We start from the raw sequence: 17,534 nt of genomic DNA on the forward strand, positions 1-17,534 counted from the left end.
AGCTCAGTTACAGCTTCTAGAGTGACAGTAACAGTGACCAAGCAGACTGTTCAATGTATTAAAAACTGTATATGGTATAATATACCTGACTGATAAACTCTCTCTTCATTGATGCCATCAGGGTCTGGGTAAACTTCACCAATCCTGCCCCGTTATTGTACCCTAGTTTGTTCTGGGTATTTCTCCTTCAAGGGAAGGCTCAGGTCTACCTCTGTGTTTATAATGTCTTCCACAGTTGGACCTTGGCTTTTAGGCAGTGGAATCTGGTTTCATTCATCCCATTTACGTAGTGCATTGCATAGTCAGAGGGATAGAAGTCTGTCTCAGCAACAGTTGAACAGTTGAACTAACAATAATTTTGGCTCCCTGGTTGAATTCTCTTTCATTACAGAAGTTATTAAATAAGACACTCCTCAGATGATGACAATGAATTTTGATAGCATGATGTCACCAACCTGACCCTTCCAATAGCCTGGGACAGCCCTACAGAGTTAGAGGCAGGAGGTCCTTTCCCAGCCTCTGGTCCAATTCCCTGGTTACAGAGCACACTGATGGATCCATCTGTTCCCACATCTGGGAGTGTTTTTGAGTCTTCTCTTCACAGAGGAACTTGGTCTTTGGAGGGGCCTAGACATTTCCTGTAATTATTCACAGTGCTCACTCAGAGCACGGGAACATGCCCTCAGTGGTTTCTCCTGCCTGGTGGTCACTGTTACAGCCCTTTGATTCAGAAGTTTTAAGACATTTTAATCAATAGAGGTTAGCGTCCGATGCTAGAAATATTTAACCTGTATTTCACTTAATCAGGGGTCACTCTAAAGTTGATTCAGGCTTTTGGCTGCCTGCATATACCAGTATACAGCAGAGGTTTCTGGGAAGTCTTGCCAGCCAGTTCAGCAGAACTGCGCAGATACAGCAGAGGAATGCCTTACACTCAATGGCATTACCACAATTTGTGTCAGCAGCGAGAACTAGACTGAGATCATCCTTTCATATGGGTCACTGAAAAGTCATTTCTTTCCCAACTTGGTGATTGATTGTCTGTAGAGCTCTTTATTCACTTTTCAGTACCTTGTTTGAGCACCTTCCTGGAAGCACAGCAATATAAGAGCCACCGTCTCTGGCAGGGCTGAAGTGTATGGGTGACTCTCATCTTACTTAAATGACTGTTAGGTACTTTACTTATAATACATTGTTCTTTGGTTGCAGCCTGCAGCTCTTAGAGAGATTTTTGTTTCAGTTCAGCAAAAGCTGATCCATACCATTTGCCTCAAAGATACTGCAGCCATGACAGCAAAGGCGGCTCTATCCCAGCCCTCAGGGTTTGAGTAGTATGAAATACAAACTCCAGCCTTTATTTTCTTTTCTTTTTCTAGGGTCAGATCTGGACAAGCTACATGAGATAACGAGCCAGTTCTCTCCCATCTGTGAGGAAGATATTATACGGGTAACTGTCAAATCTGCTAAGTAACTTTTCCAGATCTGCCAACTTTGTAAATATCTTTTTTGCATGTTCTAGAGCATGGTGTTTATGGCACTGGCTGCTGCCAATCACATTATATGTACTAATGGTTAGTAGCAATCAGTGTTAATCAGTAAAAGCTTTGAACAGTCTGGCTTTGTCCAGCACTTGCCTGGTCACTGCTGAACTTGAAATGGGAGGAAAGCTGTATATGGTCAGGCCTAAAACAAGCAGATCTGGTTTCTCTGGCCCTGTGGAAAAAAAGGGTCAGAAGCAGAATTGCTGGTCCCATGTGTTAATGGGAAGTATGTAAGTATTGCCTTATTTTCACTTGGCCACTGCATTTGGCCCAAAGTAAAAGTACCCATTTAACAGACTTGATAGTGGACTCCAGAAAATCAGGTTGGTTTCAGACATGAAGAAAAATTTTTTTTTTTAATTTTAACCTAAAAGCAATGGATTTACACCACTGGGATCCTACTTAAGCCTGGATTGTTTCAGTATCTTCAAGCTGTTCTAGCAGCAGCATTTCACAGCAGGCTTTTCTTGTTTGGGGAATGAAAGGCCATCTGGAAGCCTTCTTCTTCCCAGGATCTGCACTGCTGAAACCTGATTTTTCTGACATCGTTAGATCTCAAAGCTAATGAGTGCTACGTGATTTAAAAGTGGGAGTACTGCTATTTCTGTCTGCATAGATGGAAGTAAGCAGAAAGAATAATTAAGAATGGTCAAGATTTAGTTACATTTCTTGTCCTTTTTGTTTTACAGGGCTACCTTGACAGCAAAGGTATGAACTAGTTTTTCGAAAGTATGCATGACAAACATCCCTGGCAAGAAAACTTTCTTAATAGTACTTGTGTCTCAAGAGGAAATCAACAGATGTAATAATAGGAGGATGCAGGAGGCTTTGCAAAATGCATGTACTGGAATCAGGAGGGTCTGAAGAGAACAGTGACAGAGCAGGCTGGGCTGCATTTGGGTAACCCACAGAAAGGTCAGGAGCTTTGCTGAAGTAACCAATCAGATTGCGATCATATTCAGATGTACAAATTGATCCAAGCATCTAATGACAAAAAGGTCTTTCCATAAGGTTTTTCAGAGTTCTGCAGATGGGGATCCAGAAATGTAAGTTTGGAGATAAGTTAGCAGTTCACCCACAGTCCGGATGAGTTCTGGATGAAGGTTCTGCTTGGTTCTAACAGTTTATGTGAAAAGTCTCCCAGAACAGGTGTTATCAATCATGAAAAGGGAATCTGTGCTTCAGCAGTTAACCCAGCATGTGGGATAACTGTCACTGCTATTCTTTTGCATTCCTGAAACATACACAAACTGTATGTTTCTGCAAGCAGCTGAAGCCTTCAGATAGCGACTTGCTTGCGACACCCTTTATTCTTATCATTATCTTAGCTTATCCACTCACTGTGTGGGTTTTGAGTTTCCCCATTCCTATTTCCTTCACCTTCGGCTGGCAGAACATGTTGTGCTGGAAATGGGAGCCCTGCGGACGGGAGGAGGGAGCTTGTCCTTTTGGTGAGAGATTGCTCTGCACAAGTAACTTCCCTGAGGAGGCATTTTTTTGCAAGAGCACATTCTGGTGAAGCAATTGTATAACTCACCCACAGTGGAGAGTTAAACACACTTTATTAAAAAATCTGAGGACTGATGCAGATCTTCCTTTGGTAGGGATAAATTAGGAGTAACTTTTCAGACATCTATGCCAGTATGTCAACATACAGCTGGTATACATATGAGGAGAAATAGGCTTACTTGTTTTTTGTCTTGCTGTTTCTTCAGGAAACTTCAAGAATGATCCACCCAACATATTTCCAGAGAAGTGTGAAGACACTGTTGAGCGAAAGGTAGCACTTTGGTTTCATTGTTATGACTTCATCTCTTCTAAAACTTTATCTGCTTTATCACTAGAAATACTTACACCTTGCAGTCAAAATCATGTCAAGAGCCAGTAGCTAGAGAGAGAAAACGTCAGATAAAAGTAGGACTGGTGGTAGAGTTATCATCACTGGCAATTTTTGAACTCAGCCTGGCTGAATTTTTAAAGATTATGCTGGCAGTCAAACAAGCAAAAATTCTTTGTCTGTGCTGTAGACGCAGTCAAGTCAAACTGCATTAGTTGTTTATGGCTTCATCATTTGTAAATGCACATTTTAACAAGAGGAGGCAGTTTAAGATCAGTCAGAGGAATAAGGCAAAATCCTTGGATAGCTGGAAAAGAAATATGATGGAAAAACTTACATATCCGCAGCTTTTCTGTGACACTTCTTTATGATTTTGTTTATTCATTTTGGTATAGTTTGACCTGTCAAAGTTCATCTGTCTCTGGAACTTTCAAGATGAGCATTTTCACTATGAGTAAACTGACTGACAAAAAGGTGCATGTTAATCTGAGTTTCCTATAAGTAACATGTTTTGCATAAGTAACAAATGGTCTTTTCAGACCAAATCTCGTTAGGCCAATAACATTTCAGAATATATTTTAGATATGTGGTTTTGGTTTTCCAAATTTTGGGGCACTTAATGCTGGGAAATTTCCCTTGTTTTTTCCAAATGCAAATTAAGTTAAATCATCAAACAGTTCTTTTACTCTTCAGTCATTCACAAAGCTGATTAAATTGATAGGACCAGTAAATGCAACTTTCTTCCATTACAAAGACTGTAATTCTTTAGTCATTCCTTTAGAGTCAGTTGGGTTTCACTAAGGTTATTGAAGGAAGAGCTTGGTTCTTCATTGCCGTAACAGGTAGGATTCCAATTCTGTCCTTTCCTCCATAAAGATGGTGGCATCCTGCTGCTGGTGGTGGTTGATTTTCAGGCTCTCTTACAGGATGACTGCTTGTGTGAGTTGGTGTCATTCAGAATGAACCATATGACCAAGACGGCCCTTCATGCACTACAGCATGAGAACATACTGCCAGTAAAAGAAATCATGCACTACTTCCCCATGACCACCACACTGGTGAGTGCAGCAGGAATGATTTGTGAGAGCTTTGCCAGGGCTCTGTGTCACCAAGCAAGCAATGTCTGCGGCCTGACTTCCCATGCATAGAGTGCCGGTGGGGGGTGACTGTGCGTTCAGACCTGGAGGGGAGATAAGAGAGGTCAGATGTGATGCAGACATAGGAGGGTTTTAGCTTTTGAGGGTTTCAATGTGAGCCAGTGAAGAAAGCCAGAGAGAAATATCTGATATGAGTATGATGTGAATTCTGATATGAATCTTACACCTTTAATACTGTGGGTCTTCCATGGGTTGTCACTGCTATTCTTTTGCATTCCTGAAACCCAGCTTGTTTCAGGTGGAAGGTAGTTTGGTTTGGAGGTAGCTTTGTGACTAAGTTTAGATAGTCCACTGTGCTCTGGGAGATCATCTGGAGGGCCAAGAAAAATAAATGCTTTCTTCATAGCAAAATGATGAGATCTGAGTTTTCTAGTGTGTCTTACAATAGATTTACAAAATGAGAGTCATAGTGGCCGTGACCTCTCAACTTCCAGGTGTGGGTCATTGTGGAGGATGGGAAGGGGTGGTGGAAGCCTTGGAGTGGGGGTCATGGAGCAGGCACATCTCTGGGGAGGTCCCACAGGGTGTGGGGCAGGCAGGGAGATGTACCTCTGATGGGGCTCCTTCCACCTGGGGTGGAGGGGGCTCAGAGCACAAGCTGTGAGGGTCGGAATGGCCACAGCATGGGCAAGGATCACACAGGGAAGAGTTGAGGTAAGTATCCTGAGAGAAGAGTGGAAGTGAAGCAGGACCCAAAGCTGAGCAGCCGGAGAAGGGAAGCAGCCTGGCAGAGATGCAAAGGGGAGTCCTGGAGAACTACTGGAACCTTGCAGGGTGGAGGGGACTGCCCTGGCCAGGGTTACTCTGGGCTATGAAGAAGTTAGATGTTGTTGTGACTGGTGCCCTCTGCTGCTGCTAGATCATGTTAATCACCTTAAGCATTTTTTAGAAATATTGCTTGTCCTTTGCCAATGTTGTAAATCTTACCTCCTGGTAAAGGGAATGCTCTGGCATCTCACTGCAGTATTTCTAAGAGAGCATATGTAAGCATGTGGACAGGATTTTCTTCTTTGATAGAGTTTTACTGCTGACAGCATCGAGATCTCCCTTTACATCTCAGCAAGTTGTGGAGTGATCCCTAGTGATCCCTGCTGGTCTGATTTCCCTTGGAATCACCTCTGATCTCAGATTCAGAGTTTCCAGGAGCTTATGCTTTCACCCAGACATGTCTAACATTCCCTTGGTACAGTGATTTTTGCAGTATAATCACACAGACATGGCTTTACATGACTGACTGCTACTGACTTCATCTCTCATTCAGTGGTTATCAGTATAAAAACTGAGTCATTTTGTGTAGACAGCATTCCCATGCCTTGGGTGGGTACAGTATCTTTTTTTCCTCGATGAAACCCATTGACTCCTCATTATCTGAGACCATAAAATATGTTTGTGACATTTGCTGAAGTTGTCCACAGCACTTCCTCCAGTTACAACCACACAGAAGAATCTCTCCCTTTCTCAGCCACAGCAGAAACAGCAGAGCAGTCATTTCTGGAGCGAGTTAGCACAAGGAGACCCCCATGGATGACAATAAAAGCAGTCCTACAGCAACAGATATGACAAGATTACCCACCTAGTTGACCAAGGGAAGCCAGTCGATGTAATCTTTTTGGACTTCAGTAAAGCTTTCAATACTGTATCTCACAGTATCCTCCTGGACAAAATGTCCAGCATACAGCTGGATAAACACATAATGCAATGGGTGAGCAATTGGCAGACGGGTCGGGCTCAAAGGGTTGTAGTAAATGGGGTTACATCGGTCTGGCGATCAGTCACTAGCGGGGTTCTGCAGGGACCCATCTTGGGGCCAATGCTCTTCAAAATCTTCATAAATGACTTGGATGCAGGACTTGAGGGTTTATTATCAAGGTTTGCTGATGACACAAAATTGGGAGGAGCCGTTCACACTCTCGAGGGCAGAGAGGCCCTGTAGAGAGATCTGGACAAATTAGAGAGCTGGGCAATCACCAACCATATGAAGTTTAACAAGGACAAGTGCTGGATTTTGCAGCTGGGGCATGGCAACCCTGGATGTACGTACAGACTGGGGAGCTAGAGGCTGGTGAGCAGCCCCATGGAGAGGGATCTGGGGGTTCTGGTTGACGGCAAGTTGAACATGAGCCAACAGTCTGCCCTGGCAGCCAAGAGGGCCAACTGTGTCCTGGGGTGCATCAACCACTGTATTGCTAGCCAGTCAAGGGAGCTGATTGTCCTGTTCTACTCTGCAATGTGCGGCCTCATCTTGAGTCCTGCATGTGGTTTTGGGTGCCACAGTACAAAAAGGATACAAAGCTACTAGAGAGTGTCCAGAGGAGAGCCATGAAGATGGTGAAGGGTTTAGAGGGGAAGCCATATGAGGAGTGGCTGAAGTCACTTGGTCTGTTCAACCTAGAGAAGAGGAGACTGAGGGGAGACCTCATCGCAGTCTACAGCTTCCTCACAAGGGAAGGAGAAGGGGCAGGTGCTGATCTTTTATCCCTGACAACCAATGACAGGACCCAAGGGAACGGCAGGAAAATATGCCAGGGGAGGTTTAGGTTGAACATTAGGTAAAGGTTCTTCACCCAGAGGGTGGTGGAGCACTGGAACAGGCTCCCCCCGAGAGGCAGTCACGGTGCCAAGCCTGACAATATTCAAGAAGCATTTGGACAACACCCTCAGACATATGGTGTGATTTTTGGGGTTGTCCTATGCAGGGACAGGAGTTGGACTTGATGATCCTTGTGGGTCCCTTCCAACTCAGGACATCCTATGATTCTATGATTCTAACAGTGATGTGGCTGTGAGGCATAGGAATCAGTGCAGGGCCTTCAGATCTGTTGCAAGCTCTGTGGCTACAGGACTGCTCTCCAGGCACATCATGTCACCAACTAGTCAGTCCCTAAGCTCTCTTTACATGCATCTCTAACATTTTGCAATTGCAAGCTTCTGCTACTTTCTTTGTGTGGCTTTTGATAGTGGCAAGTGTGCATGCATTAGTGTGTGCGGTAGCAGAAGTAAGAGGCTCGAGGAAGCATGAAGTGTAAATTTGCTCCTGTTAGAAGGACTGTGTTTGTGCAGATCCCTGGTGAAACATCTGGTTAGAGCAAAGCAGGTAGAGAAAAGTCATTTTTCTTCTCTCTGAAAGCAGAAATGGAGACCTCAGAAAAGGAATATCCCCTGTTGTAATAAAGAGCTACTAGTTATCTCTGTACTTTTTACTTTTCCTGTAAGCAAAGGAGGTGGAGGTGTAACTCCACAGCAGAATGATTTTCAGCCTGTTATCAATGGGCTTATTTCTCTGTAATTAACTGAGTTTCATAATCACATCAGAACTGTGTCATAGATCGTCCTTTCCCAGGGGCCTGCCACGCTAAGGTTGAAAATCAGTTATCATACCATGGAGAGGTCTTTTTGCAGATGATGAAGGAATTACTGAATAATTCTGCTCTTATTCATTGCCACGTTAATCAGGAGTGATTCTTCTGAATTCAAAAGAAGTTCTGCATATTTATACCAGTGTGGTGGAGGAAAGACTAATTTCTCTGTACAAAGATTTTCTTTGACATATTACCTGGTGTCTGGGTTTTTCATGTCTTGAGCTGGGATCCTGGGCAATGAACAAGAGGAGCCTTCTAGGTAGATAGAAGAATGAGATTGTTATCTTTGCAGCCTTCCTGCTGCTGAGTCCTTCCTTGAGTAGGGAAATCACCATGTAGCTTTAACTGTTTGCATGAAGTGTTTTGTGGTAATGGCTGTTGGCTACTCTGCTGTTGATGCATTTTAAGGAGCTGAACAGCAGTGGAGAGAGCTGCCAGCTTCCAGTGAGAGACTGTAAAGTGTTTTACAAAGCATTTAGCCACAGCAGGGACTGAAAGAGCTGCACAGTAGTGAGTGAAGAATTAAAGAAACAGTCAGTTTGTCAGGCGATGGACTGTAAACTCTGTGAGTCAGAGACCTCATCTGAGTTTGTGTCTTCCTAGTATTTTGCAAGGTGGTGCCCTCATCAAGCACTGCTACAGTGTATGGTTGTGATTGCTGTACTACTGTTTGCAGTGTCTGGAGAGGGTGTTGGTTTGAAATCCCATCAGGTGAGGGTGAAGTATTATCCCCCCTTTGCCACACTAAATACATTCTCCTGAATGCAGACAAGTTAATTCTGTGCTGACTTGGGTGTATTCCTCCAGCTTGCAGAGCTTCGGATTCTGCCTGTTGCTCACTCAGAGCTGGCACAGGAACCTCTGCACATCGCACCTGTGCACAAAGTAGGCAAACCACATAGATCCAGCACAAAATACAGCATCTTGCTATTCACTCCAGGCAGATGGGAAACTGCTGTGAGGGGCACACATGGAGGCAGAGCTCTGTTTTGTTTGTGATAACTTGCTAGCAAGCATTTGCCCTTTGACTCCTCTCCCTAATTTTCTCATGTATTCCTTTTGCAGATCTCCAAGCCTCTTGATGACAACCCAAAGTCCTTAATAGAAGTTGCTGCAAGTCCTAGCATGGATGATGTTAAGCTTCTCATTTGCCTGGAGCAGGTTGCTTCTGCCATGGCATATATTCATTCCAGAAGGATCATACACTGCGACCTACAGTGCAGTTATGTTTACATTAACTCTGGTCACAGTTGCCCAGAGGTATTTGTTCTTTCTACTCATTCAGTCTTGTTTCAGATTATTCCCTAACTCTGCTTGAGCTGCTGCTGCCTGAAACCACAATCCACTTCCATCCAGGTAGACCCCTGTACAAAGAGAGCCCTTGGAAAATCATCAGGAAAGTACACACAGATAGATGTTAAGGAGCAGAGCACATAGATGGTTTGTCACATGTTGAAGGATGCATTTTTTAGTTACATTAGGACAGGGAGGTTTGCAAAATCTTTAGTCCTTTTTTTCTTAATCAGGTGGTAATGCAATCAGGTAGTAATGCAATCACCCCAGATAGAGATTCATCGTATGCCAGGGTAGGTTTCTGGGTAAAAGATGTCTAATTGTTTTCTGGAGGTGCTCAGCTCTGTCCTGCGAGGAAGGCTGTATAAAAAGGTTATATTGACTATCTTAAGTTCTGAAAGGTTAGCTTAGATGAGTGTCAAGACAGGTCAATTCATCATTACTCATCCCTGAACTGGGAAGCAGTGATGCTAGTCACTGCTGATAGAACACACATAAACTGTCCAGCAAGCCCTGCACTGTTATAACTACTGAATTCTTGCTGCTTTTGCTGAAGAGTAGATAAAAGCTGTGGATTTAAATCCCCCCTCTCTTTCCCTTGTATTCTGAAAGGTGATGGCAAAAGTTAGTCGCTGGGGAAGAGCAGTCTGTCTGCCACATCCAGGGACAGATGACAACCTCTTTGAGCCTTACGTGCGCAAAGTTATGCCAGCTGATGCAGCCAAGTGGTAAGTGCATTGTTATGTTTCACTTCCCCTCTCTTTTGTGCCCATTTTCCTGCCACAAACTCTGCCTTATCCATCCACAGCTTTAGCCACCATCTTGTTTCACAATACCCACATGCTTCTCACAGCTCCTATGAAAATGAGGAAAATGCTGAGCGTTTTCTCTTAAAGTTGTGTTTTCCATATTCTACCTCATACCTGTCCAAACAGCAGAACATGGTTGTTTCTTTGCTTCAGAGAAACTGTCTTATAGCTTTTTATCCAGCAGAAAACTTGGACATTCTGGCAAAAATTTAATTCTCCTGTAACTCTGAACATGGAAAAAAATGCTGCTGTGCCTTGTGCCGCCTTCCTCTTCAATAGCTGAGGTATATGTCCCATGATGCACCATTGTCACCCCACTTATCTTCTCTTATTTAGACACTTAGCTATAGCCACTAATGCAAAGTGTGAACTCAAGTCTCTGAATCCACAGTGAAAAGCATGGACCACTCTGCTTTGCCTTGCCCACCAGCTCTATGGTATACAGAAACATGATAAACCAATAACCTGTTCATTTCTTCAATAGGGCTGCCCCAGAAGTGAGAAACAATGGGCTCTATTCCCGCGCATCGGATGTCTTTAGTTTTGGGATTATGATATGGGAAGCTTTAACAGCACAGCTGACCAACCTGCACATGTATAAGCCACTGAAACCTTTCCACTCACTGAACAGCAGGGAGGTAAGGACAGTAAGGGTGTTTTGGGGGAAAACTCAGTACCAGCCTCTCTATAACTCTGACATTGCTAGAGATGGGAAGACCCATTTTCCAGTTTTTCGTGTGTGGAAAGAAACCCCCACCCCAAGTGTGGATGTTGCCATTTATCAGGGAGTCATTATTTTCTCCTTAATTCACTCAATATTTGGACTGAGAAATATTCCATCACATTCTGAGTGTAGCACCTGCAATGCTTTCTGGTCATGGGACTCCCTTCTTAAACAGGAAAGTGTATTTTACCCATAATCTGTTCTTCTCTTCATCTACATTTTCCCATATGAAAGTTGTCTTCAGGCTTCATGGAAATCTCTCTCCTTCCCTGCTTATGCATTTACCCTGGTCCTGAGGGCAGGAGACCTGTTTGATTGTGCTGTGCCGTCTATCTGCCCATCAGTTTGTCAGCATCCTGGTCCCTTCTTTCACCACAGTGACTTTTGAACCTGTTGACTGGGTGTGATGGCTGATTACCAATCTCAATGCTATTAGGCTCCTGCAGCTTTTTGGGAGGTAGATTCCCTCTGCAGAGGGAAGAAACACAGTTTATCACATTCAGTAATAAAAGGCTGCAGTGTAAACTTAAACACATTGCTGAAGAATTTATACAATTTCATACAAAACCTCTTTTCAAGGAACTATTTATTCCTACTAACTTCAATTAACATGTAAAAATTACTGTTTGTTATACAATTATTATGCAATTCAGTGCAAGCTTAACCATTTTTACTGCTAGCAAGTTTGTTGTGGGGCAAAGTTGTACATCCAGAAAGCTAACGTGACATTGTTTTTGTTGTCTGGATAAATAAAAACAGGTTCTAAAATTCACAGAGTTAGGAAGTATTCCTGGTGATTTTGGCTTTCCAAACCTCGCCAGACTGATTGAGTGCATGAGAGCCTGTTGGAATCACAACCCCACCAGGAGACCTGCATTTTCTGCCATATTAAAGATGATCAAACAGGAAATACAAGCAGTCAGGTAATAATATTCACTTGCACTCCTTTTTTTGCACAGCTTTGTAACCGGACATTCAGTCCCACTGGTGAGTGATTAGTAATATCCATAGGGGTTGCTTTTAACCCAGGGAAGTCTCCCAACCTTTAGCTTACAGCCTCAATCAAGACCAACACTGATTTTTTTTTTTTTTTTCTGGAATAGTTGTGTTGCTAAAGAAGTAACTTGTGTGGGAGGAGCAGGTGAGGAGGAAAGAGGAGACAATTTTATTTAAGTGCCCTTTTGTGCTTTGGCTAACATTTTTGGGGGAGGTAGAACTGTCTTAGGTAGGGCTGTATTAGAACAGTTAGACAAATTCTTTGGTGTCTAATCAAGACCCAAGAGTCTTCTGCACCACACACTATGTCTGAGGAGGATAAATGAGGCAGCTCAGAGCCATATATTGCTGTGGTGACTGCTTGCAGTAGGAGGGCAGATTCATGGTCTCTCAGGCGCTGCTATGCTGTCTCACAAAGACTCAGTGTTACGGCAGAAGAGCAGCAGGCGGGGAGCCTGGCTTGTGCACACCTCCGCCGTAGGTCTTGGCGGAGTGGGCCCAGCGTGGCGAGAGGTCTGTGCCTCCCTGTGTGCACATCCTCAGTGCAATCTGCCCCTTCATAAATTTTGGAAAAACACTCGGAGGATTCTCACATTATCTGCCCAAAGTTTGTTACAAATTCCTGGATGGAGGAGGAAGAGCAGAAGGAGAGTTGTTCAGGTACCAACAACATAATAATGGAGTTAATACTCTGCTGTCAAATATGTTGTCCTGGAATGCTCCGTTTGCTGCACTTGCCTTCACAAAACTCCCCAAGGCATAGAGACTTGCTGTGTGCTTCCTAGGAAGTTTATATTGTTTCCTGTTAGCCTATGTAAAAATAATGTAAATCAGCAGAAAAATGCTTGCCAGCCTCCTTCACTTGCTAGCTCAGAGAGTCACTGCAGAACACAGAGCTCCAAAGGGGAAATCACTTCCCTCTGTAGGACAAACCCCAGCTTCAGCAGCATCATGGGGAATTTGGCCATTCTCTTCAACAGAAAAGAGATCTGGAGTCCATGTAGATACTCCACAAGTGTCTTCATTAAAAGTTTTAAAATGCTAAAATATGGTAAATTTTAGCATGTATTTTCTAAGGCATGGTCATGAAACACAGTCCTGCAGAGTTGCTTGATTGAGGAAATCTTTAGCCTAGTGGACAGCAATAAAGATTTTTGTTTGATCTATCTGTGCTTTTCATGGAAAATGCCTCCTAAAATCTGAGTGCAGGGTATGGAAAGCAGACATAGAGACTTGTCTAAAGCAGAACACTTCTGATCTTAAAAAAGAAGCCCTGAACTAAAAGACAGCGCATAAGGCTGCTGCACTGAGATTAGCACAGCTCCACATCACCCATCTTGTGCTATGTGACACCGCTGTCAGCCCAGCAGCTTGCTACCAGTGGAACAAGGCTGAGGCAGCGTGCGGCACACGCAGTTCCAGAGCATCCCGCGGCTTTCCAAACCGAGGGGAAATCATGTGGTGCTTCATGCTAAGAGCAAGTCGATGACAGTTTCTGATGCTGAATGCTCCTGAATAATGACGGGAGCCAGCCATGAGTCCAGCAGAACGGGTCAGCACTTGGCGTAATCACGCCCCAGCAGCAGGATGTGGGTAAGCGTCACTTTTTCTCTCCTCTCTCCAAAGGGAATCGGAGGCTGCCAGCCTTGCAGCAGTGCCTTCTTATGTTGACATGGAGGACTACAACTCAGATTACTTTGGGGGCAAAGCCCCAGAGGAAGACTCCCTCAGCCATATTTACGACATGGTTCTAGAGTCAGACCCTGATCTCCCACAGGCTGCTGGCGATGTGTTGGACCCTGGTGAACCCCTCCAAGTGCAGCTGTTGGAAGGAAATGATCTTTATTTCTCCAAGCAAGACAAATGGGGACAGATGATTTATGAGTTTGAGGCACAAAGAGGAATAGATAGGAGCCCAGCCGCTTTCAAGGAGACCGGATGGTATGGTGATACCGGCATTAACTGGCATTAAAAAAAAAAAACACAAAAACAAAGATGGAAAAAACAAGATGTTGGACTTCTGCGAATCCCTGATTCATGGCAGATGAAAATCCCAGCATGGCCAGTACCAGCCAGGAGAGGGCACTGGGATCTCATAACACTCAGAGGAGCCTCAACACTTTACATAATCACCGGTGGGACCAAACAGCAAAAGGACATTCTCTCTCCTGCATCCTCCTGTTCTGATCAGAAATTATTAACAAACTAGCCAAACAGCAGAAGTTGTTCATTTCTCAAAATAACACTGTATCAGTTAACACAGAGGATTCCACCAATGGTGGGGTCTTTTTTTTTTTTTTGCCACAGGGCACCTACGAGCCTTTCAAGGGGCTGTTTTATAATGACAGTATTTCCAAACACTGTTCCATACTATTTCTCCTCTGGCAAGGAGAATGCATCATCAGCAGGCAGGAACCCAGCCACCTCCCATAAACTACCTTCGCAACTGTACTGCAAGGGCTTCACTTCTGTTCACTTTTAAAAAGCATTTTTAATGTTAACATATGAGTACATGACCTTTGGGAATAAAACTGGGTGATTTTGTTTACTGAAATACAACTATGATAACAAACGATGTTGGTTTGTTTGTTTTCAAAAAATTGTTGGTGGATTTGGATGAAAACTAGAATACAAAACCAGAATTTACTTCCTGCTGGAGAGTTACGCTTCTGTCCCCCCACTACATCAGTTCTATCATTAGGTGAATTAAACTCATCCTAAATTGTATAGCAACACACAGCTGGAAATGTGTGCAGAAGGAGCATGAAAAGAGCCAGCAGCCAAGCCTGGGTCAGACCAATGCCCTATCTATGCCAAAGCCTGTCTGATAGTGGTGGGGAGTGCAAGTATGTGAATGGCACACAACTCTGGCTGCTCGCAACATACTCTGTATTGATAATCAAAGAGTCAAAAAGGTGGAGTTTGGGAGAGAGGACAAGGCTTTCCTCAGCTCTCCAGTCCCAGTCCTGGATGAGGACGAGGAGAAGACTGAGCTTGTGTGAGGGACTGTAGCAAGGATTTCAGTTGCACAGCTCTTGATGGAATTAATTGCTGAGTCCATGCGATTAAGGGTGTAATTCTTAGGTTGAACAGAAGAGAAAGTGTTGTTTGGCATTAGATGGCAGCACTGAGAACTGGCCTGAAGGATAAGTTGCTGTCTGACTTACTTGTCTTAGGAACAGTGTGTGGGATAGAAAGAAAAAATTCTGGATCTTAGGTGTTACAACATCTGTGTAGGCATTCAGCTTCAATGGGTACAAAATGATCAATCTCTTGGTACAATTTCTCTGGCAAGGAGTATCTGATGTTTAGCACAAGCTCTAAATGAACATCACACAGAATTGCCCAAATTTCTGTAGCCTTGCTGTAGGCATGGTGCATATATCCCAACGTTGCAGGCTCAGATATATCAGATATGGTCCATGTGACCCTCCCCACTGATGTAATCACATTGCACCTGGCTGGTTAGGTTGTACAACACGTTGCCATCACTGGGGCAAATAATATGTTCAGCCAGAGGCCTGGGAAGAAAGAAGGTATGCAGAGCATCTGAGAAAGCAGCAAGTTTGCAGCACCTCGTCCTCTCCAGCACAAACCTCTTCTTGGTGAGCAGCGATCTGGAGGGATCGGTTTGTGTATCATGATTATTTGAACCCCAGTAGCTCTCCTTGGATCTGGGATAAACCAGCCAGCAGTAGAAATGGAGTGGAGGAATGTCCTAAACCACCCCTAGCTCATCTCTCCCTGTCTTAGGGACTCCTACCAAATGGCCTGGTTGCAGAGGATACAGATCTCTTGAGCCCAGCTCTCAAAGTGACAGTTATGGTGACTTGTGTCTCTGGGTAGTTAGGAGTACAAGGAGACCTTCCACTCCAGTTATCCTTGCTCTGTGCTCTCTCCACACAGGTCTCTTGCTCAGTCTGGGAGCATTGAGTCGATCTGTGATTACACAATGAAACAGGACTTTCCTCTATGGAGCAAACAAATCTCTAGGTCCATAAGCAGTGCAGTGCAGTGCAGAGCCCCAGAAATGTCCTGTTGGAGATTGCCTTGCTGCATCTGTAGGGCCCTAGGTCTGCAGGCCCTTGGGGATATTTCTTCTCTTTTAAGAGGGGAAAAATGTGACATATATGTTGCATTGTCCTTGTGCAGTGCCACCTGTCACTGAAGCTTATTCTCATTTATGGTTTTGATTTGAGAAGTAAAAATATGTCTTTGGGGAGCAAAAAGAAGGATAAGAAAAGCAAATATTTGTAGCATGACTGATTGGTCTGCTGTTGATGCGCTGCAAGGAAGGCCTTCCTCTGTGTAGGAAGAGGTAGAACAGCAACCTACTGATGCCACTCCAAGCTCTCCCACATCAGTGCAAGACAATATTGCAAGGAAAAATCGTAGGCAGGGTTCCTTAAAGGGTTTTTTTGGCTGTAGATCGTTGGCTGTGGGTGTATGACTTGGTCTACCTCTCTTTAGAGCTTACTGCCAGTGGTGACATTCTGCTGCTGGACTAAAATGGAGAAAAAGTGGTTAAATGCAGAGGTTAACCTCAGAGTGCTATGGTCACTTGGTTCCTGTTAGGTTTTGAACTCCGCTTTTAGAACCAAAAATGCCTCAATACAAATATTGATTGTTTTGGCCTTACGGTCATCAGTGGAATGATCATAAATGAGTATTTCAAGGGTATAGCTAATCTCAACTATGATTCAATCCCCAAGACATGCCTGTCTGATTCCATTAACTCTAGTGGGCATGTAGACAATCATCTAGGATGTAGATGCATTGGCTGTGGAGCCTGTTATTTTAATTTTTGAGATATAAGGAAAGGCCCATATTTTTTGCCAGCGGACAGTTGAAAAAATGGAGAGAGGTGAGAGGAGAAGCATGTAAAGAAAGGAATTCATATTGCTTTTTTTATTTTTCTTGTATTTTGCCAAAAATTTACTTAACCCAGCACAGCCATAAGCAATTTATCAGATTATTACTTGTCAGATTATCACACTGATAGAGCAAGACTATATATCCATGACACCAGTAGGTGACAAATTTCCATGTATCTCAATAAAATTAAATTAAAAAACAATTGCTGAGGCAAGTAGTTTAAAATCCCTTTAAAATTTGTGTACCATGGTTATAAATTATCCAGATAGCTGTATTTGTTTTTATAAATACTTGCTTTATCTCATCTAAGTTTGTTTGTTACTTTCGATTGCTCTTTATATCAGCCAAGATTTATTTCCCTTCATGGCAGAAGGGGAAACACCTCAGAAGTGCCTCTTTGACTTTTGTAAATTCCTCACTTTCCAGAAGTAGAGTGCAGCTGGGTCTAAGGAAAGAAAGGGGACCCCTTGACTGGACACCTACCAGCATCTCTCGCTACTTCTTCCTCCTCTGCAGCCCATAGTCCCCTGCAGGCTCCCAGAAGTGGAGCTACTGCCCTCCTCCCAAGAGACCTGCTGCTCATGGTCTGTACACTCATCCTGCCTTTATTCTGCCACATAATGCCTTTTAACCCTGTCTACCGCTACCCCCAGATAATTCTTCCTTACTGACCAGGTTTTTGTGCTGAGGTTTCCTGCCAGCAGCACCTTGAGACCTCTGCCTCTGACACATCTCCTTCGGGAAATGATGATGGACCCGTGCTGCTTGGAGCTGCCTTTCTGGAGGTCATATTTTACCTAGAGCCCCCTCTCCTCTTGGCCTGCGAGTACGTAGCCTGTGAGCCAGTCAAAATTCAGGACCCGCACTTAGTGGTTGGGCTGATGATTTTCTGCCATAATGTCTCATTTTCCCAAAGGGAGCAGTCTGCAGTCTGCAAAATATA

Source organism: Platalea leucorodia (assembly GCF_965183815.1).
Source record: "Platalea leucorodia genome assembly, chromosome: 4".
In the NCBI taxonomy this organism is placed as follows: Eukaryota; Metazoa; Chordata; class Aves; order Pelecaniformes; family Threskiornithidae; genus Platalea; species Platalea leucorodia.